Below are 21,550 nucleotides of genomic sequence, written 5' to 3'. Positions count from 1 at the left end.
TCAGACGATTCTCCACTGAAGAAATCCAAAAGGGAAGGGAGGTTTTCTCAACCCAGTTGAAAAGCTGTCTTCAGTGGAAGAGTTTGACAGAGAGGAACCAGTTTCTGAGACAAACATTCCCTGGAGAAGGTAAAAAAGCTGGTTTCCAGAGCTCATAAGGTATTTGCACTTTACTGTACCAGTTGCTCATCAAGACCTGAGTCAGCAAAAAAGTGTTTCTAAAGTTCCATTAACTTTAATGGGAAGTAAGCAAGTGCTTAACTGCACTTGACCCCAAAATAGCAGCAGACAAAGAAGCTCTCCAGCTCAGCCCAGCAGTCAGACTCAGCCAAAGCACCAAAGGTCCAGACGTGGTGCTGTGGGAAGAGACCAGAGCAGCCAGACCATGAGGAACAGAGCAGAAGGAGAATCAGGAAGAACCAGCATGCCAAGAAAATGTTCTACTGATCAACAGCTTTCTGTGTTTATTTGCTGGATTTCCACTGAGTAACAATAATAGTTGTTGAAAAAGTTAGAGTATTTTGCAAAAGAAAATGGTACCTAGGCAAAAATTTTCTCCTCGAAGTTTTATTGATAGGCATTAAGAAAAAGAGCATTTCTACAGAATTCTGGTATTGAGTATTTCAAACTCTGTTTGTTTCTTAGCAAAGACTTGAAAATCTTTCATCTTTCTCCTTTCAGAACTGCGAGCAGGCTGAAAAACTTGTGGTTTTGCACAACTTGTGCATCATAACTTTGTTGATGTCACCTTTTTTGACCTAGAACTGCTTTGACATGTAGCTGACCAATCAGTACTTCAATTAAATTTCTGCTAATACTTTTGCAGGCTTTTGAAGCCATGTGTATGGAAATGGCATTCTTGTATGTAAAAATCTCGGGAAAAAAAATGTTCTTGAAGTGCTTGTTAAGGAAGTATCTTCTTTACCAAGGAAAAATTGAGCCATGTAAACCCTGTTCAACCTTCAGTTCTACACTCACTGAACCTAAGAGGAGAACCTCTTGAGGCACCTCCATTAGACAATATTCTCCCTTATCAGGGCAGACTGCTGTCTGGTTTCCTGTCTCAAGCTACTTCTTAGAAGGAGAAACAGTCTAGTAAGGATAAAAGATCAGACTTTTGAAAACAAATGAAGTATGTGGAATGGTATGATAATCTTTCCCTTCCAAACTGAGCTTCGCTTTTCTTGTTGTGTTTTTCGTAAGAGGTTAATTTTTAACATAATTTGAAAAGAGAAATATTAAACCTTTTAATTGTGAGGGGGAAATGACAGAAAATACTGTTCTCTTATGTGAAAGGTTCTGCTATTTCAGGAAACGTGAAAAAGAGATTCAACATTTTTATAGCATGGCAAAGAAAAGAATCCTAGAAAAAGGAAGTATACATTTAAGAATAACAGCCTAAATTACAGATTTGAACAAGAATCCAAATACAGGGCAAATGGTGATGAACTTCTATAAACCTATGGAAATAAAAAAAAAAACCCGAAACAACCAGGAAAAAGAGCTGGACAGTGTAGTGAGTACAAATGTGACAGTGATCAAAGTAACTTAGACTCTTAAAAGAAAAAGTGGAAACTCTGTCATGTCTTCATGGATCAAGCTGGTTGGTTGGTTGGTAACACACACGGACTGCATGACAGACAGACCATGCGTTTGGTGGGAGGGTTTTTCCCTTCTGAGTTAGTTTGCTATTTAAAACCTGTTGGAGCTTTGTCTTTCCATTTGGCTGATCTACACTTACACTTTCTTCCCCTGGGAGATATCACCTACAGCTACAAAACCCTCAAAGGAAGCTTTGGCATCAAGTGACTGCTTCACAGGGAAGAGTTAAAGCTCTCCTAAACCCAGCTCTGCCAAACTTCATATTCTGGATTGGAAGCAGCTAGCCTCGGAATGAAAACACAAAGATTGAACGCTGACAGCATAAAAGAACTCTAAAAGACCTCCTGTTAGCGGTGTTAATTAATATTTAAAAGTTGGTTTAGAAAAATTATTATAATTTTAACCTCAATTCCCCATTTTACAGAACTTCTGGCTACAAAAAGGTGTGAACCACAAAATTTACTGCATTTATTATACAGCAGTTTCCAATATTAAACACAGTTAAATGCAACTCTTTTCCTCTGTCATTGGGAAAAAAAGATTAACTGTTTGAAATCTTGGTCAAATTAACAGTACAAGAATTAAAATATATAATTGTGTGCTAATGGGTAAACTCATCCATGGTGTTCTAAAACAAACAGAAATAACAACAAAATAAAAACAGCTGAGAGCAACACATTAAAATAATCAATAAACAACTTACCAAAACGGTGCAGCCAAATGCTTCTTTTTATCTGGATTTCTGAACAGACAAAAAACAGTTTGCTGTTAATTATGTGCACACAGTCCAATAATTTTTTTTTCACATACAATTAAGCTCTGAAAGAAGTTTAAAGTGTGTACTTAGATTATTCCTAAAGATACCTTCAGTGATCTCAAACAGCTAACTTGTAGCATCCAGAAGAGCAAGAGCAGGAACTAAAAGACTACTTTAAAAATGACTGGAGGGGAAAAAAAAGAGGAAAATGAAAGGGTGGAAGTAATTCTGTGTGTACAGTAACCATGCATATTTCAGGCCATAAGAAACACAGAAGAATAAATATCTTGCATTTTCATCCAGGGCACACTGAAGTTAATGCAAGTTTTTCTCTCTATTTCAGTGAGCTCTGGCCCTTTAGCTCTTCTGTCAAAGTAACAGAAAGATTTATGTTTTTCTCAATTTCCTCTCGATTTCTCACTATGTCTGCCTGCAACAGGGTGAGGGGGAAAGATAAATATAAAAACAGGAGTAAAACAATTACTTTAATGCCTTCAAAAATGTAAAATGTGGGACAGCAGTACTTATTAATGTCAAAGAAAAGTTAGACAGCAGTGCCTCATTTTCTGTATTACATCTGGAAGACAATGAACCTTCTAGCCTGCATAAGGGGAAAATACTAACTTCTTTTGAGATTTGGAAATACAAAGTGCTCATAGTGAGCCGTTCAGGTTGAGCAAGGGCTGAAGTCAAAACCCTCTCATAACTACAAGCCTACAGAAGGGGTCTTTCTTCTCACGTACACTCTTTATACATCAGTGCTACTCTGTGACTTTAATGGAGCTATTCCAGATCAGCTGATGAGCAAGTGAAAGCAGAAAACTGGCGCACAACTTTCTGGAGACCTGAGTTCAAGTTTTCAGCGAGCAGAGCTCAGAACTCCAGCTCACCCCCAGAAGCGCGTTGGAGTGGAAGGGGCGTGTTAAAGGTTAACTTGGAACCCTCGTTATGACATAACACAGGCATCTTAAGCAATCCCGAGTGTGTAGAGACATGATAACTCATCGGGTGGGGATTGGGAGTTGAGGGGCAGTGACAAGGGGCCTGGGCAGGCTACCGAACTGCCAGAAAACAGCCTGAAACAGGAAAGAGCACCACATATGCCACTTGGAATGTGTGACGCAAACCCCAGCCTTGAAACAAAGAACAGGAAACAGCTCTGCTGGCTGCGCTGGGGAGAAAGCACAGAGAAACATTTAGGCGGCCCTCCCTGACCCTATATTCATGAGCAGCTGGAGTCTTTTAAAACAACAACAGTGGGTGGAGGTGTTTGTTCATTGGGTGTGAATAAAAACACTGTCCTGATGCAGAGGACCTGCCCTATTTACAAACAGGCTCTCTTAACATGAGGGAGCAGGAGATTTTAAGACACCACAGGTCAGGAGGATTTGCTGAAACCTTTGCTTAGACCAGGTGGTTTATTACTGTATTTATGCCAGTAGCTAAACAGAGCTCTGGCCTCATGACATCAGAGGCAGCACCCAGCCTGGCAGAAGCACCTTCTTCCCAGAGAGAGCTGGGGGATGAGAATTGCAGGAAGGATTTCTAAAGCTTGGGGCTGCTCCTGGACAGTGGCTCACTCACGCTCAATACTGCTCCATAGCTGAGCACCAACGTCGCTCACAGCACCCAAGAATATTTTTCTAAGCCATTACATGCTTAGCCTAACACATCCCTGTTTTCATTGCACTCAGACTTCACTTCAGAATCTGATTTCCCATGAATTTACTACTTTTATTTTTGAAGCACCCACATAAAAAGCTGAATAAGTGAAGCTGAAGCAAAGGAATAGCACAACTTATCTAGATTTCATGCAGTAGAATAACTTCAACACTTGTTTTCCTTCAAAGCTGTGGGTTCAAATACTCTTTCTTGTCTTAGATACCTTGCATCAGTTATTTATACACCATGGGTGGGACATCTAATATTATCAAATGTGAGAATGTTACAGCAAATTAGGGGGATGAGTACCACAGCAACACCAATGAATGCTGTGGGGTTCCAAGGCTGGAGTTTAATAATGAACACGGGGTAAAAACTGGCTAGTACAGCACCTACACAGTAAGGTGTGAGTTTTATGCCGATATTATCAGTTCCTTACTTCTTCATACTGAATAAGTGCAAATACGGGTAATTTGGTGATTGTATAACATCTTTATTATCACTGAGTCTTCAACTCATCTCACTCACACATCTTTATTTATATGAAGGCTTCTCTTTTGGCTAAACAGATGGTGACTAGGTCAAACGTTCACAGTACCTAAGGGCTCCCTCGCAGCTCTGCAACTTGGAGGAAGTTTTGCTTGGATTCTTAGGACAGGGAAGGACTATTTAGCATTCTTGCCTGCCTCCACCCCTCGCCCTTACCCCTAGTCTCTCTTGTGATCTGTACCACAGCTATAACAGCATGTGCAGGAAAAAAAAACCCCAGAAACATCTGCCCTTGTGAAAAAAAGGCTACTCAAGTCAGCTTTGGGTTTTTTTATATTTCAATACTAGGTAGTAACAATAAATTCCTAAAAATACACGGTGAAAGCTGTGGAAAAAGCTAATTTGAAATAAGTGTCTTCTGGGTCAAGTGAGATTATCAAATCCAGATATAAGTCATCTCCCACAAGCACCAGCTGCTCATGTGATTATCACACCGGTATCTTAAAAGTATTTGATGGAAAGTAACTAGTCAGAAGACACGCAAGTGTTTCTTTTCAATACAGGTAATGTATATTTATGAATATTAGTTTAAATGATGTCAAGTCTTCAGAGCTTTCCTATCAGCTACTCAAATTCAGCTTTTCCCAACAATTAAACCTTCAGAGTTCAGTTCCACAAACAGTGACACTTCCTGAATTCTCAAAGGCGAGGAAGTGAATAAAACAGTGGACCACGCATGTACAGTACCTGAAGCAAAAGGGAAGTGCACAGAACATCTTTAAGGTATTTTTTAATGCAACTCCTGAATGACCACTTAAGCTATTCTGCACTAGGTCTTTCTCCCGAGCTCCAGACAGGTGCTGCGTTCTCCCAGCGCAGGCTCGCCTTGCTGAGCCTTCCTTTGCCAGGGCTCCCCTCGCTGTGCCAGGCACTCACCTGCCAGCCGTCCGAGGCAAGTAACTCCTACTCCCATTTCGGTTAAAAAAATAAATAAACAAAAAAATTAAAAACCAACCAAACAAAAACCCTAAAAAAAAAAAAAAAAAGAACACCAACAAAAGACATCTAGCAAAGGAAAGGTTATTTCTAACTCCACACTTCGCTGCCGTGCTGTCCCACGTTTTACCTTCGCCTGCATGGCGGCCAAGCGGTGCTAAGGTGACGTGACAACGCGAGGGGCAGGCTTCAGGAGCCCATTTCATCCTAGACTTCGCCAGGAGTTAAACGGGGGCCGTGGCGCTTGCCGATCCGCTCCGGGAGAAGCACGGCCCGGCGGCCAGCTCCTGCCCTGCCAACTACCGAGCGAGCCCGCTATACTTTCCACCTCGGCTTGGTCGGGCACTGTATCCCGCCCGGGATCCGACGGCACTTCAGTCTCTGCCCGAAGTCGCGCCCGTCCCGCCCCAGCGAGAGGCCAGGGGCCGCGGCCGCGCAGGGCGGGAGAGCGGCCCAGAGGGGCGGGCGGCCCGCGGGCCCTCCCGCCGGGGACAGGCGGGGGGAGGGCCGGGGACGGCGCCCCCCGAGCGGCCCCGCCGGCCACACAGGTGCGCTGCCCGCCGGGCGGACAGCGGCGGCCCTCGGCCCCCGGCTCCCGCCGGCCGCACAGCGAGAGTCCCGGGGAACCCCCGCGGCGAGCTCTGCTCCCCCTTCTCCGCAACCGCGGCCTCACAGAGACCCAGTTCCCGCCACCCCCGGCGTGGCTGCGGCTCCCGCGGCATCACCTTGCCGCCTGGGGCTCCGCGCTGCTCGCAGCGCCGGGAAAACTTTCCTCCTCCGGCACCTCCATCCCGCAGTCAGCAGCACAGCCCGGCCCCCGCATTACCCCCGCCCTCACACTTACGCTCGGCAGGCGGTGCGGAGCGCGCCGCGATTTTCCGTCGGCTCCCGCAGCGCCGGGGGTCGCGGTGGGCAGCGGGGGCGCTCCGGTGGGACCGAGGCGCGAGGCCGGCGTGTCCCGCGTCCCCGCGGCTAAGGAGCCTCGGCGGTGTCTCCGGGTCTGTGTGCGAGGAGGAGCTGCCCGCTCCCGCCCTCCGCCCGCTCGCCTTCCCCCCGGGCTCCTGGCACCGGGCCGCGCTGTCACATGACGCCGGCGCCGCTCGCCCTGCCAGGCTCCCCGGGCCGGCGGGGTGAGTGGCGGTGGGAGGGTCACGGCAGGGAGCGCGGCCGGGCGGGTCCCCGCCCGCGGGGTGGAGGCTCCGCCGAGGGGCCGGGGCGAGTCACCGCTCACAAACAGCCGGGCACGCACGGACTGCGCGCCCGCCCTGCCTCCCGGGGGCAGACAGCCTCGCTCAGACACTAATTATCCCCAGCAGCCCGGGGAGGAGAGGGGAGGGGAGCGGGGCCGCCCCACCGACAAACCTGCCGGTCCAGCTCCTCCTCCCCGCCCGTGTGTCAGGCAGAGGCGTGCACCTGGCAGCGGCCCTGCGGCAGGGCGCACCCCTCCCTGCTCCCCTCCCTCCGCGTCCACCCCGGCCGACCTGCGGCGGCAGCAAAACAACAGCAACACCCAGCGCCCGGGGGGAAGGAAGGGAGGTGCTCACGCTGGGCCGCTGCCGCCGAGCTGGCTTCGCCGGCGGGGGCTGGGAAAGGGCGCGGAGCCGGGCGGCGGCTCCCGGCCCTGCCGCCGCGGGCTGCCCGCGCCGCGCCCCGGCGCGCCGGGGGAGGTGGCGGGGCCGGGCGGGGCGAGGGCTGGAGCGCGGCGGGCGTGGGGCAGAGGTGTCGGCCCGACTCCGCCCCGGCTTGGCGGCCGGCCCGCCGGGACCGCCGGCTGCTGAGGCCCGTGCCGGGGTGGATTTTATGGCTGCGCTCAGCCCGTCGTGCCTCGGGTGCGCTCCCGCCGGATCGAAAAGGGGCCGGCGGGGAGAGGCGCTGCCAGCTTGCCTCGACTCGACCCCCGTCGCCAGAGGCGGCGATCCCCTCCCTCCCCCACCCGTGCCGCCCCTGCCTGCCCAGCCTTGCGTCTGGCACCGGCCCGGGGCAGGTGTGTGTGCGTGACCCGGCCCGCCCCTGCTCCGGGCTCCGCTCGCCGCGGGAGGGGCAGCGCTGCCCCGGGGGCCGCTCCCGGCGCGGGATGCGGGATGCGGGTACGGCGGGGCGCCGGCTCTGCCCCGGGACTGCGCTTGCTGCTCGAGACAGCTTGCAGCGGAGCGCACTGCACCCGCCCTCTGTAAAATGCACTCACAGCCACAGAAGAAGACCGAGGGACTTCACTGGGAGCAGTACTTTTTAAAAAATGTATCTTGGCTGGCTGTGTCGATTCCACTGGTTAAGGAAAAGTGCTTCCGCTTATTCACTGAAATATAGTGCGCTTACAACGATTGTAGTGTGCCATATGAAATCATGTTCTCTCCTCACTGATGTACCTAACCGTGAGACCAAGGAAGAGGCAAATGCTGTGTTTGGCAAGGCCCTGTCCAGTGCTAATGGCATGGACAGATGAAAAGCCAGTTATACATCCTGTGGATAGACAGGTTACCCGGCAGGTCTTCATTTATGCTTTGTTTTGTGGGTAAAGTCACTGGAAGGGGCCGAGTATTTTCTGGCTCTGCAGAACCAGTCTATGTATATAACTGTCTTAATAGGACCCTAGTGTAACACACCTGTTTGTATGTTTGGGTTGAAATTTCTGTTCATTTTGAGTCTAATTGACCCAGTCGATAATGCTGTAAAAACAAAGCAAAGAAGGAAGGGGAAAGAATGGGAAAAGTATTTTCAAACACAAGGCTGTGCATGCATGTCTTTATTCCTAGGATGTTTTAATAAATCCCTTTACTTAGCTTGCTAGTCTGTATGGCTTTAAAAAAGCAAATTAAGACACCAATCTGAAGCCCTGAAGGGTATGACTCAGTGACATAACAATAAATTGTAGTATCTCCTGCTAAGTAATTACACCATATCATGTCACAACAAGGTATTGTTGAAATACTATCATGTAGCTCATAAAGTGTCATTTTTTTATTATAAGCCTATAAAATAAACAGAATGCTGTGTTACACACATGGGTGCAAAATATTCCATTAGGGCTGTGAAAAGGTGCTGGTGTAGTTTTCTTGCAGGAACATGCTCAAGATAAAGTAGATATGTCCCAGTTTGCATTCTTTTATTCTGGGAACTAGCAGAGGTTAAACAGCAACTGAAACCCTTCGGTCAGAGGCAGAGCTGTTCTGATGTCAAATTGTGAGAAATGCCAAAATATTTAGTAGTAGCCAGCATGCTGCTCCTGGTGAAGTCACTGGCTTTTCTTGCTATCATCTAGCTCTGGCCTCAGATGAACCTGTTTAATCTGCTGTAATTTTACTGTCTTCTTGTGGAGTGGCAGAGGAGAGGGAGGATTGAGAATGATGCTTTTGCACTGTCAAGACTGTATACCTTTCAGCATTTTGTTGCCTTCCTGTGGGTTTTTTTTGGTAAGTCCAAGTTCTGAAGGTAGCAGAATCTTACTGATTTTAGTGGGAATTGAAAATCCAGAAGGTAGCAGCTGAGAGCAGAGAGAGTCCTTGCCATCTGGTTAGCAGACCCGGCAGTTTTAACCATGCCTGGAAGTGTTTCTAGATCAAAGGATGCATTGATGGCAGCCCTTAACATCTTCCAGCACAACACCTCTTCCATCTCTGCTCTACCCATTATCCCCACAGAATGACTTCTGTCTCAAAACAGAAGGAAGAGAAGTGCTGTGCAAGTCCTTGGTATTGAAAAAGAGAAAGAATGCTGCTTGGGTGTCCTTTGGTTTGTAGCACCTGCCATGAGCCCTTGCAACAAGATGGAGCATCTAACATGATGGGGCCTTGAGGATCCTTAATCCCAAGCATTAGGAAGAGTGTTGGCAACATGTTACAAGTTTCTGATGTAAGCAGACAAGAGGTGTTACCTGGAGCGTGTTGAGGGGAAGGTATGGAAATCTGGTGTGAACAAATCAGTATTAAAATGTTAAATGAATGGGTATAATATGTTCAGATGTCTGTTGAAAGACCATATCCAGCCATTTGTTGAAATGAACCCTTGCTACATTCAGCCAAATTGACTTTGTGATAAATGTGATGTTCTGTCATATTTCTGACAAATTCTACTTCCCAAAAATCAGTTAAAAAATAAAGGAAATACTTAAGAGTTCTGTGTACTTTTTCAGTCCTTAATTCAACTTCAGGTTATGAGGTGAATTGGAAGTAATCTGCTGGATCCAAGCAGTACAATTGTGAAGCTGGCATTTCTTCCAAGTTGTTCTGTGTTACAAAATGTGCTCTATATATAGTCAGTGAGTGATATTTATGCAGGGAAAATGTCCACTGCAACCAGTGGGTTTTTTCCTTAGTCTACAGATACATGTTTGAGGGATTTGGATATCTGTGTGTAAACTTACTGTGTTCTGCAGAGTTTCAGGTCAGATAGTCACCTCATACATCTCACTGAACAACTGCTGGAAGGAATGAGGGACAGATCATCACCTAGCCAGCAATACTCATTACTTTTGTTAAACACAGTTCACATTTTTGAAGAACCATACATTTTATAGTTAAAATGCTATTAATTTATTGCACCCCAAATGTTTAATCTCCACAATATAGTGATGATACATGGTATAAGTCCAAGTTGTTAAAAATATAGTAGTTGAGGCAGTAAGAATTTGAATTGAAGCTTACATTACTTAAAAGCTTAGGTATGTTTATGCTGCAGTGATGTACATACCTGAGCTGGTTTAAAGTCAGCTGGGGAACTGGTAGCAATCTGGCTGTGGCAGTGTGGACCCTGTAGCTATCTGGAAAACATGCCCAAAAAGCTGGGTAAATACTTGAGTGGTTAGGCTGGCCCGAACTCAATGGCCAGACTACTACCAGTGCCCTAGACAAGTAATTTAAAGCTTGCCTGGCAGTGTGTCCGCAGCACTGCAGTCACATCACTTGTGGCTGTAGCACAGACATTCCCTTCTGTGAATTCTGTGACTCAGCCTTGTCTTCTGGCAATGATTCCCAAGCTCTTCTGGGAGTCCTGTGGCCAGTATCAATTCTGTGGTCCATGGGAAAGGCCTTTGCAGGTATTAAAAAGCTCACAACGCAGCCTAAGATGCACCTTTACAGCATTGAAAGGTCCTGTGTTGTAACGGTGGGCTCTCGTGGCCACATGGCAGCTCTGAGTCAGTCTGTGTGTTTGCATAATTGGGTCCTTCTTGTTTGCTTGGAGGAAGGGCAAGGCGAGGTGAGTAGCCAGGCTTCCTGCCTCTGTCATACAGGTGTGGACAAGAGGAAACCACTGGAGGAGCTTGGGCAGAGCTGCTGTTGAGGTGCACGGGGCCTAGGGCAGAGGCTGCTGTGGGCACCCCTCCCTGCCTCTCTCCTGCCCACACAGGGATGACGAGTCCTGCTGCCTGACCTGGCCCGGGTTCCTCCTCCTGCCTGTCCCTTCCTGTGGCCCATGGACCAACACAATTACTGTAGTTCCTCACCCTTGAAATGACTTTACATTTTGTGCAGAAACAAATTTCAAACACCACAACACAAGGTTCTTCTGTTCATGCCGCCTCACGCAAGGAAAGGATGGATGGCTGCTCTTTCTAGTTAAAAGCAACAAGTCACACATTACTGCTTTTAACAAAAATCAGCTCTCTGAGGGCCAGCCCTCAAGCCCACTGCAGCAATCAGAATTACAAGAGTCAACGTGTGGGGACTGGGGGGTGGGGGATGTTGAATTTCTTGTCATATGTTGATGTTTTTAAGAACAGGCAGGATTTTTTTTTTTTGCAGGTGTAATGACTACTGAAGGCTGCTAAGCTTGAATTTCATTATTTGAATTGTAGAATGATGGTTGAATTTAGTAGTGATGCCCAAGATGTTGTCAAGGGACACTTGAAGTTTCCATAGTTGGAAGAATAACAATTTTGGAAGGAAGGGCAGAAATGTATGTGTGAAGATTGATGGGTTTGAGACCAAATCTTCAACAAATATATGCTGATGTGAACTCAAGACGATGTGTGGATGATGTTATAAATGAGAATGACCTTGTGTAGGTGCCCTGTCCCTTAATACTGTTCTTGAGCTTTATTTCTATAATTATGTTTTCTTCAGTACTGGGGCTGGAATTTCTCTCCAGAATGTACAACAGAAAACAGAAAGATGACATGGTTCTCTCATGCAAAAATATATGCAGTCAGTGGTTTTGTTATAAAAGGTCTATTGCTTTCAGTCTATATTCACTGTTCCAACAGAAAGCAATGGAAAACACGTGGATAAAAAGTGAGTTATTCTGTTGACTTTTACTGTATAAGGATTTGTTCTGTGCTCTGAAAGCCTGGAAATGATGGTGTGTTGGGTTTGCATGGCCAGGTTTTAGTAGCAGGGGGTTAAAGCTGTGGCTTCTGTGAGAAGCTGCCAGAAGCTTCCCCTGTGTCAGGCAGAGCCAATGCCAGATGGCTCCAGGACAGCCGTGCTGCTGGCCAAGCCTGGGCCAGTTAGGAATGGTGGCAGTGACTCTGTGAAAACATATCTAAGGAGGAAGAAAGAAAGTTATTGTGCAGATGTAAGTGTGGCCAGAGAAGAGTGGAACAAGAATATGTGAAAGGAGCAACTCTGCAGACACCCAGGTCAGTGGAGAAGGAGGGGCAGGAGGAGCTCCAGGCACTGGAGCTGAGATTCCCTTGCAGCTGTGAGGTGAGGCAGCTGTGCCCCTGCAGCCCCTGGAGGACCACAGGAATGCTGAGATCCACCTGCAGCCTGTGGAAGAGTCCCACATTGGAGCAGGGGGATGCCTGAGATGAAGCTGTGATCCCATGGGAGACCTGTCTGGAGCAGGGTCCTGGCAGGGATCTGCAGACCCATGGAGAGAGGAGCCCATGCCAGATCAGGTTTGCTGGTAGGGCTTGTGAGCCCTTGGGGAACAATCTTGAAGGACTGCACTCTGTGGAAGAGTGACCCATGTTGGAGAAGTTTGTGGAGAGCTGTTGCCTGTGGGATGGACTCTACATTGGAGAACTGTCTCCTGTGGGAGGGAGGGAGCAGGGGAAGGATCGCTCTCTCTGAGCAATGGCAGAAACAACATGAGATGAACTGACCCTAATCTCCCATTCCCTGTCTGTCTGTGCTACGGCAGGAGGAGGTAGAGCTGGGAAGGAGGCAGGGGTGAGGGGATGTGTTTTTAAGGTCTTACTTTACTTCTCATTATCCTGCTCTGGTTTTGTTAACAATAAATTCAGTTAACATCTCTAATTCAAACCTGTTTTGCCCATGACAGTATTTGGTGAGCAATCTCTCTGTCCTTAACTCATGAGCCCTTAATGGTATTTTCTCTCCCCTGTCCAGCTGTGGAGGGGAGTGATAGAAGAGCTTTGGTGGGTGCCTGGCATCCAGCCAGGGTCAACCTGTGGTAGGTGCAAAATCGAGAGAATTAATTCTGCTCTTTGCTATGCTCAGAAAATCTTGTAGTGCACCAGTTAGATAAAAAGTGGAATTGTTAACAGATGGAAGTTGTCTTTGCTACGCAAAAAAGTAATTTAGATGTGTCAGTTTATGTCTATTTAGGGTCCATATCATGTAAAAGTCATTTGACTTTGCTCAGTTAAGCAACTCAGTGGAGTAATGCCAGGTTACTCCTAGGGGAAAACCAGGTCTTGGATCTTCCAGGAGATAGTTAAAGCTATCTAACTATAGTAGCCTGTAGTTAAAGCTGCTAGACCTTCAGTTATTATTTATTTGTTTGACTGATTGGAAAATAGATAAATTTCAAGAATTTTGTTGAGTTTTTTGGGTTTTGGTTTCACTGGGTTGCTTTGTGGTCTTGTTTTTTTGTTTTTGGTTTTTTTTTTTTGTTTGTTTGTTTGTTTTTTGTTTAATTTAAGAATTTGTTTCCTCATTTTGATGTGTTTTATTATGTATGGCTTTATATAACTTGAGTAGGAGACAGATTGATCGTTGGAGGTTTCATATATCCAGAGATCACAGGTTTTTATGTGTCCTGCAAGAATGGAGGTTTTGGGTCTAATTTGGGTGATTGAGAGTCTTAAAATATGGAGGATGTTAACACTCCTTTCACATTTGGGGACATTGTTTGCTTGTGTAGTTTAGGATGTACTGTCAGGAATTAAAGAGTCCAATTCAGGTCTGACGTAACTCCATTGACTTACTGGAATTTCCACAGTCACAAATGACTCATAATGCTCAATACTCAAAAACAAGCTCCAAAAGCATGCAATTTTGGGAAACAATGTTTGGTTTGGTTTGTTGTTTTGGGTTTTCTTCCCTTGCAAACTGGTATTGTATGAAAAAGATACACTAGAAGAAACTGAAAAGTTAATATAGAACTAAAGAATGTAGTATCTCTTTAATGTTATTGCATACTTACTGAAAAGTTACCACATTTCTTTGCTGACTTGTGAGGCCCTGAAAAGACCTATCAGACAAAATGTAGAATTTAATACTTTTGACTGAAGAATGTACTGAAATTGGTAAGATAATGGTTCCTTCTCTTGCTGTTTGAAAAAGCTTTGCCGACTCTGAGCAGTTTGAACTAGCTGTTATCTTTAGCTGATTTTCATAAATTAAAAATATCACTATATGAAAAAAGTATTTCAGTAAAGGCTGTGACAGCCTGGAGAAGAAATGGTGTCAGGAGATCTCAGAGCAGCCTCCTGAGCACTGGAGGTTACTGAGGAGGTGAAACAGAAACTGAGGAGCACAGAGTGGAAATGGGAGACAGTGGTTTCCTAAAAATGAGGAAATGGGGGAGAGGAATTCTAGCCAAAACAAGAATAAACATTGTTTTGTTTTGAAGTTTTGGAACAAGTCGCCCAGAGAAGCTCTGAAATGTTTTCAAAAGGTTTTCAGGATCTGACTGTACAAAGTCTAGACAAATCCATTCTAAACTCAGAACCTGTTCTGAGCAGGAGTTTGACATCCTGAGGTCCCTTCCTGACCAACCCTGTCATTTCTTTGCTTCTGCATTAAGTACCACTGTTGGGGAAGATAAAGATCATTATATACTTTAAAATCAGGCTGTTCATGGCAACTTCTAGCTATAAAATGCTGTACTTGTTAAAAACAAAGCCTGAATGAGAACAAATTGCAGGTTAAAATTATCATAATGCAGGCATTAAGAACAAAGTAAAGGAATAGCCAGTGGCTACCTATGTAGTACTATATGCTCCAGCAAGAACGGCATCTGTTGGTTAAAAACAGAGAACAAGTGCTGTTCCCTATTTTAACCAGCAATAATTTTTTTAAAATTTGCTGCATATTCTAAGTATTAAAAGAAAAAAAAAGAAATCTAGGAAAATGCATAATTTGAAAACTTTTATAACTTATATCAGTATGTCTCTTTTTTAAAACATATTTGCTGTTTTCATGATACTTCCAAACTACTTTTGTAAAACAATGATATTTAGAATTTTAGTGTATATAAAAATTATTAATGGGGCGATTTCAGCTGTAGTGTGAAATATAGACCTCTTCTATGAAAGTTAATTTCTTTGCCTTCTACACAGATATCTAATAATGTCATTATTGATCCACATATTTTAATGAAAAGTGACTTGACTGAAAATTTTAATTGCATGCTTAGCAATACAGTTCCTGCAGTAAGAAAATATATCTCTCTATCTGCAGAGCAATGTTCTGTACTCATAAATTAATGGGAGAAAACGCCTGTTTGATGACTATTGCTTTCACCACTGTGCCTCACACATCCAAGTGCAGCATGAAGGCTAGATGAAATTTCACTTATTCAGTGTGGGCATATTCTTTGGGACAGTACAGCCAGCAGAAACTTGAGATGAGGATTATCTTGTAGGTCTGGTTTTTCGAACTAGCTAGGGTGTGTTACCTTAATAAGTAAGCCAAATAATTACTTATTTACAGAGTCAGCAAATAGTAAGGTCACACTGGCATTTCTGAGCAAAGAATGACACTGAACTGATCGGTTAAAGTGGCCTGAATTTATTTGAAATACTCCAGCAGTAGTTACAATTCAAGCAAAGCCCTATGGAATTGTAAAAACAAAAGCACTGAGATAGAAGGGGATGTGGCATTCAGAACGTGGGGGGTTACTACATGGGTATCCTGCTTACAGCTCAGTTTATGGATCAGGATTTCACCCAGAAAGTGAGTGACATTAAAATGATGTGAAAGTAAAGAAACTATTTCACAATATGTGCAAGTCTTTCAGTTGTGCTCATAGCTTCTCCCATGCAATAGGAAAGCATTTGTACAGTATGTTTTGCCAAACAGCTTCAAAATTTTTCATGAATCAGATAGAGCCATCACCAGAAAAACATCCTCCAGTCTAAGCTTTGAGGGAAAACTCACCATTTCTGTTCCTTAATCTACCTCACTTCATACCAGTAGTACATTTTCAAAAAATACCAGGTCCTTTTTAAGTCCTCAGGTTTTCAGAGTGCATCTTGAAACAGTTTTGAAGGAACCAGGTTGTTAAAAATTGGGAGTCATGGTTTAACACCAGCTGGTAACTAAGTATGACACAGCTGCTTGCTGCAATCTGTCCCCCAGAGTGATTGGAGAAGAACTGGGGGGAAAAGGGGGCTGAGATAAAACCTGTGGGCTGAGATAAGAACAGCTTAATCATAGGAATAAAATATATTAATAATACTATAATAATTTAAATGAAAAGGGATGCAACAAAAAGAAGAGATAGCAAAATAAACCCCAAGAAACACAAGTGATGAACACTGTAATTGTTAACCTGCTGACAAATGCCAGGCCTATCCCTGAGCAGTGACTGACCTCTCCCCCACCCAGTTTCTATACTGAGTGTGACACTCAATGGTATGGAACATCTCTTTGGGCTCCTTGGGCCAACTATCCTGGCCATGCTTCCTCCATGCTTCTTGTGGAACACCTTGCTGGCAGAGGATGGGCAGCTGAAAAGTCCTCGACTTGGAGTATGCACTGCTCAGCAACAACTAAAATATCAGTGTGCTATCAACATTATTATCATTCCAAACCCCGGCCCTGTACCAGCTACTAGGAAAAAAAATCAACTCTATCCCAGCCAAAACCTGGGCAGTAGCGAAGTACATCATAGAAATTGTTTTTTATTGGCATTTCTCAAGGCAAACTGAGCTTTTAAATTTTTTTTGTTTGTTTTATAGGTTTCTTTGTGAGGGGTTTAATTTAATTTAATTCAATTTCATTGTTAGTAACAAAAGGTGGAAATAGAATTGAAATATCGGTGTATGTATAGATATTTATATTTAAATACATATCTATATATATCTATGCACTACAAGCACTGGAGTCAGTACCTCCTTGCTTGCCTTTTCAGTGCTGGACCCTTTTCTATCCCTCTTTGTGTTTACTGTTTTTCAAATGTACAGATGCAGTGGACCTGTGTCTGACCTGTTTTCCATGCTTTGGGAAAAATCTGCTAACTTAAGCGTGTACTTATTTCAAATGGTGTTGGAGACTTTCAAGTACAGCACTATACTCATAGCTTGTGAAGAGTATCTAAATGGCCTTTATTTAATTAAAAGCTACATATGGGTTAAAAGCTCTGGGATGAGTATAATTGGCAGTGAGATAGAGCTGTGAGATGTAAAAATGGGGTAGCAGGTATGTGCAGGGAAGGTGAAACAAGGCTTCTGTTCACAAAATCTGCTTGCCTATATTATTGCCATGTGATGTTGATTAATTCTTGCTTCTGGTCCTAAATGGCTGTGCCTGATGTCTCTGTCTGGTTGAGCTCTCTCCTTGTTTCACTAAAGAAGCAGCAGCATCTTCACTGGTTGTAAAGGGAGCATTTGTAGCAATTGCCAAGAAAGGCAAGATTACAGCGTACACTAATTTAAATGAAAAGCATTTGAGCATTTTATATGCCTGGGATGCAGGGAGTTTCTATTTCAGCTCTTCTTCAGTCCTTTTCTTTAGATTTTGATGACAAGCATCACCTACTTGCTAAGGGAATTTCTTTGCTGTAGCTCTGTGAAATAGGGAAGCATGATCCCCATTTTCAGGAAACTGGTAGTGTGAGCAAGGAAGTGTGAAAATTACAGTGTCTGAATTAGTAGAAATTCTGTTAAATGTTCAAATGTCTATCTCAGCTTAGAATTGTGGATTTAGGCTTCAATGTTTCAAGAGGTCAAGAGCTGAGCCTGGCTTTGTTGAAAACATCGGAAAAGGAGTGCACCAACCTTTCACTCTAACATGCAGGTGTCCACTTGGAATTCAGTTGTATTTGGTGGAGCAATAGAGATTTTCTGGGCTTTGAGGATAGTAGACTTTTCCTAAGCAATTTCCTACATTATGAACAGGATAAAAAAGCCAAACTAATGTATAAGTTGGTTTAGAGACTTCTTTTCCCCTACCATATGACAAAGAAATATTAATGAGTAATAGAGAAAGTGCCTGAGGCCGTGAGCATACTACCATGGCAACATTGCTCAGTTTGCTTTCAGGAAACTGCTGATTTTTGAGCTGTGTTTATCCAGCCATCACCACAGATCTTGGGCACAGAGACAGCAGTGACACAACTGACCAGCTCTGCTTTTTGGGCAGTCAGCTGGTGTGCTTGGCCACTCTGACACTCTGGGCCTGGACTTGGCTTCTTCCTAGGTTGGTTTCTGTATACATCACTGTCCTGAATAGTCCAGACAGATGCAATGTACTTTCATTCCTGTTTCCAAGCTGTGGAGTGTCTACTGGAATGTGTTGCTGTCTCTCTCTGTCTGAACAGTATCTGCTGTTACCCTTTCAATATTTTTTATGATTGTGCTGTGACTGGTTTCACCCAGTTGTTCTCAGATGCTTAAGCCATGTTCTTGCCCTTTTGGGCCTCAGGGCAGGCACACAGCCTCCCAGACCTGGAGAGAGGTGTGGAGGGTACCTTCCCCTCCCAGCGCTTTCCACCAAATGCTCTCTGTGTCAGATTTGCACAGGAGGGTGTTATGTCCCACCAGACACCCTTGCAGAGGTTAGTTATGTAACTTTGTAAGGCTAAGTTCCAGTATCTATAGCAACATTTAAACAGAAATAAAACAGTTCCCAAAGCAGGAAAAAATTACTAAAAACTATCCAGAAATTAGATTTTACCTCTCCTGGGTCACATCAAAACATGGGTTGTTGGATCTATATGAACTGTAGATGAAAACCTCCTTACTATGTCCTTTGACCATATGCAAGAGAGATGGAAGAGGAAGAGGTCTTTCTTTAGAGAGGACACAGTTGCCCTGGAACAGGCATAGCCAAGTGGCACTTTCCAAAGCTCCAAAGGTGCTTTCAGAAACTTGGTAAGAGGGTTTTAGTAGGGATGGGTGTGGGAAGAGTCATGGGAATGTTAATAATGGCTGCCTTTTGAAGTGTGTTGGTGCTGGGAGAGCACTGATGCTCATGTGCATATTGAAGAGTTTGTCTGGGATGTCTGTATTACATGGGACTAACATGAACAAGATTAGGAGAACATGAAGATGGCTTTTCAGTTTACTCTCCTCTGTCTACACTGAAGGCATACTCTCCTCAGGCTTCTTCCCTTGTGAACAGCAAGGTTATTCCTGTAGTGAGGAATAACTCAGTTATTCCTGTATTGAGTTCCTTTCTTCTCAAAGGAACTGCTTCAGCAAAACCTCACCAGTGAGGCATGGCAAAAGCACATTCACAGCAGTGAAGAAATTCAGCCTTTGAACAGTTGAACAGTTACTTAGAAAGACCATCATGAAAATTTGCTGTAGAAATCCTGAAGCTTATCTTTAAAAATAAATAAAAGTTGTATTTACAAATAAAATACTTTATCAATAAATATGCTGTATTTATTTCTGCAGGCATCAAATCTGTTCTGTCATCTCTTCAGGGCAAACAATGCCCAAGGTCTTCCTTTAGCCTCTTCCATTGTGCCATTTCTTTATGAAGCAGTTGCAGAATACATCTGGAGAGAGCAATATATTGTGCATACTTCTAATAAAAGGCCTGGACAATCTGCTACAGGTATTCAATAGTTGAAAACTTAGATTTTAGGGTCTGTGGAATCTCTGGTTTTGTACAGAATAATGTATTTTTCTTGGGTAATACTAATGGCTCTTCTAATGCAATTTTCAACTTTTTGGGGTTTTGTTCTTCTGTGCTTGAATAGCATTATATTCTGGCACAAAGTTTCATCTCTTTTTGAAATGTGCTTGTTCCAGACAAGAACTATAAATTCATAATGCAGAAGTCTCAAATCAGAGCTTTAGTTATTGGGTTCCAGAGAGGATCATAAAATGCGTCAGTTATTTAAGATGCAATGTGAAAATAGAAAAGGTATTTTAATTTAAGAATCAAGCTATCAAGCTTAAGGAAATACTATTTTAAAAAATAAGAGAGGTAAAATAACATTCAGTTTCAAAAGCAGCTGCATTTTATTACCTTAGGGAAATAATTATATAACTCAAAATACAAATTAACATCTCTCTCAAAAAGAAAAAAATGTTTTAAAATTTGCCACTAAGTCTGAAATGTTTAAACTCTCAAATCTGCCAAAGAAAATTGTTGCAAACACCAGTCCTTTGGAGGTAGAAGTTCTCAGAAATATGCACTTTAGAAAGTTAGAACCTCTTATATAGAGACCATCAGCTCAGAGAAATCCTCAGTGACATGCTTTTTCCCCAGTACTCCAGAAACCAAGACCTACTCAGTTAATAAACTAGCTTTTAGTTACATAAATAATTAATAAAAACATTATCAGTCCATCTAAATTTTTAAAGCAGCTATGATCAGGGCTGGGGAAGAGAGTTAAAGGCAAATGGAAAAAGGATCAGTTGTGGAATACTTTGACCATAAAGGTTATAAATCTTTCTTCATGTGTACAAAAAAACCAAACTTAACAATAGCAGTCTTGGCAGGTAGTAATGAAGAATTGGGAGGATCAGAAATTCTAGAGTGGAAAATCAACATACACACCCACTGGACCAAATTCACCCATGTGCTAATAGCCAGCAACAGCCCAATTCATGCATAAATCCTATTTACATCCTTAAGCTGGAATAAAAGTTTAGGCGTGATTTCAAAGACACTTGAGGAAATAGAATTTCAGTCTTTGTGAAGTCAGCATTCTACAAAGGCTTGTAGAGTCTAACCTAATATACTGCATATATTTCTGGTCTAATAATTGATAATGTGTAAACTTAAAATGCTGGCTGTAAAGGTTAAGAAGAATTGGAACCTAAGCAAAGAAATGTAAGACATGAAGAATAAATCATAAAGCCTGTCTTTTAAGTATGTGTCAACAGTAATGGAGTAGTTAGTGTAGGCTCAAGGCTCTATATATCAAAACCATTGTATGAACAATGGCCTAGATTCTAAATGCCAGTATGTCAATGGTTCCAAGGAAATGTAAGGGGCTACTTTGATAGGGTTTCTCTTCACTAAGCTTTATGTGTAAGAGATATGCCTGTGTTAAATGTTATTACCTCCTATAGTTTACAGATGAAATAGCATGACGACCAGCAAAATATTCAGTTCTTAATTCTGAAATAATTAGACACAAATCTTGAAAAATAGTGATTCTGTGAATACAGTCACCTGAGTTGTGTTGCATCAAGAAGTTATTTGCCCCTGCGCATTTAGCAGAAGACATCCTTGGGTGTATGTAGTGATAATTGCAATTGTAGTGATAATTGCAATTCAGAGGGAGCAAAGCAATGCCGGTCCCTTTTTATGGCAGTGGCTTGCACACTGAGGAACCTTGAAAACTCTTGTTTCACACAGGCTATCTGTAGAATTCCTGCCATCTATGTGCAATGAATTCAGACTGAGATCTCAATACTGGCTTCTTTCAATCGAGTTTTGTTATGCACTTGGCATGCTTTCACACCCCAACCTCCCATCTGCAGCCTGCACCTGCATTGCTCAATATTTAACTCAAAGATCTCTGAACTTCCTGGCCCATTAAGGTGTCTCTTGCTTTGTGGCTTGCTGGTGTGGCTGTTGCTTACCATGAGAAGGGAGTTTAAATGCAGAGAAGCAGTGTTGTTTTCCTCAGTTTTGTTTGAAAAGAGCTCCTGTCTGGCATTCTGCAGCTTTTCCTCAGAATGAAGCATGGGCATGAAGAGAATTTACAACCTGAAATTAAAATGCTATT

The 21,550-nt window shown here is 43.7% G+C and overlaps 1 protein-coding gene across 6 annotated transcripts in view; it reads right to left on the bottom strand.

Moving 5' to 3' along the window:
- KLF3 (KLF transcription factor 3) overlaps nucleotides 1–7,127 on the bottom strand; it is a 27,935-nt gene extending 20,808 nt beyond the window's left edge. For 2 of the 6 annotated variants that reach the window (XM_064710278.1, XM_064710277.1), the window contains exons 1-2: nucleotides 6,351–7,034; nucleotides 2,306–2,344 (exon numbers count right to left, since the gene is read on the bottom strand). The gene's annotated coding sequence lies outside the window, so the exon portion shown is untranslated. The other 4 variants (XM_064710276.1, XM_064710273.1, XM_064710274.1 and 1 more) reach the window with 3 other exon arrangements.
- Between the last annotated feature and the right edge of the window lie 14,423 nt (nucleotides 7,128–21,550).

The sequence above is a fragment of the Zonotrichia leucophrys genome, chromosome 4 (genome assembly GCF_028769735.1).
Source record: "Zonotrichia leucophrys gambelii isolate GWCS_2022_RI chromosome 4, RI_Zleu_2.0, whole genome shotgun sequence".
NCBI classification, from domain to species: Eukaryota; Metazoa; Chordata; class Aves; order Passeriformes; family Passerellidae; genus Zonotrichia; species Zonotrichia leucophrys.
This window is presented reverse-complemented; position numbering and strand designations above follow the sequence as displayed.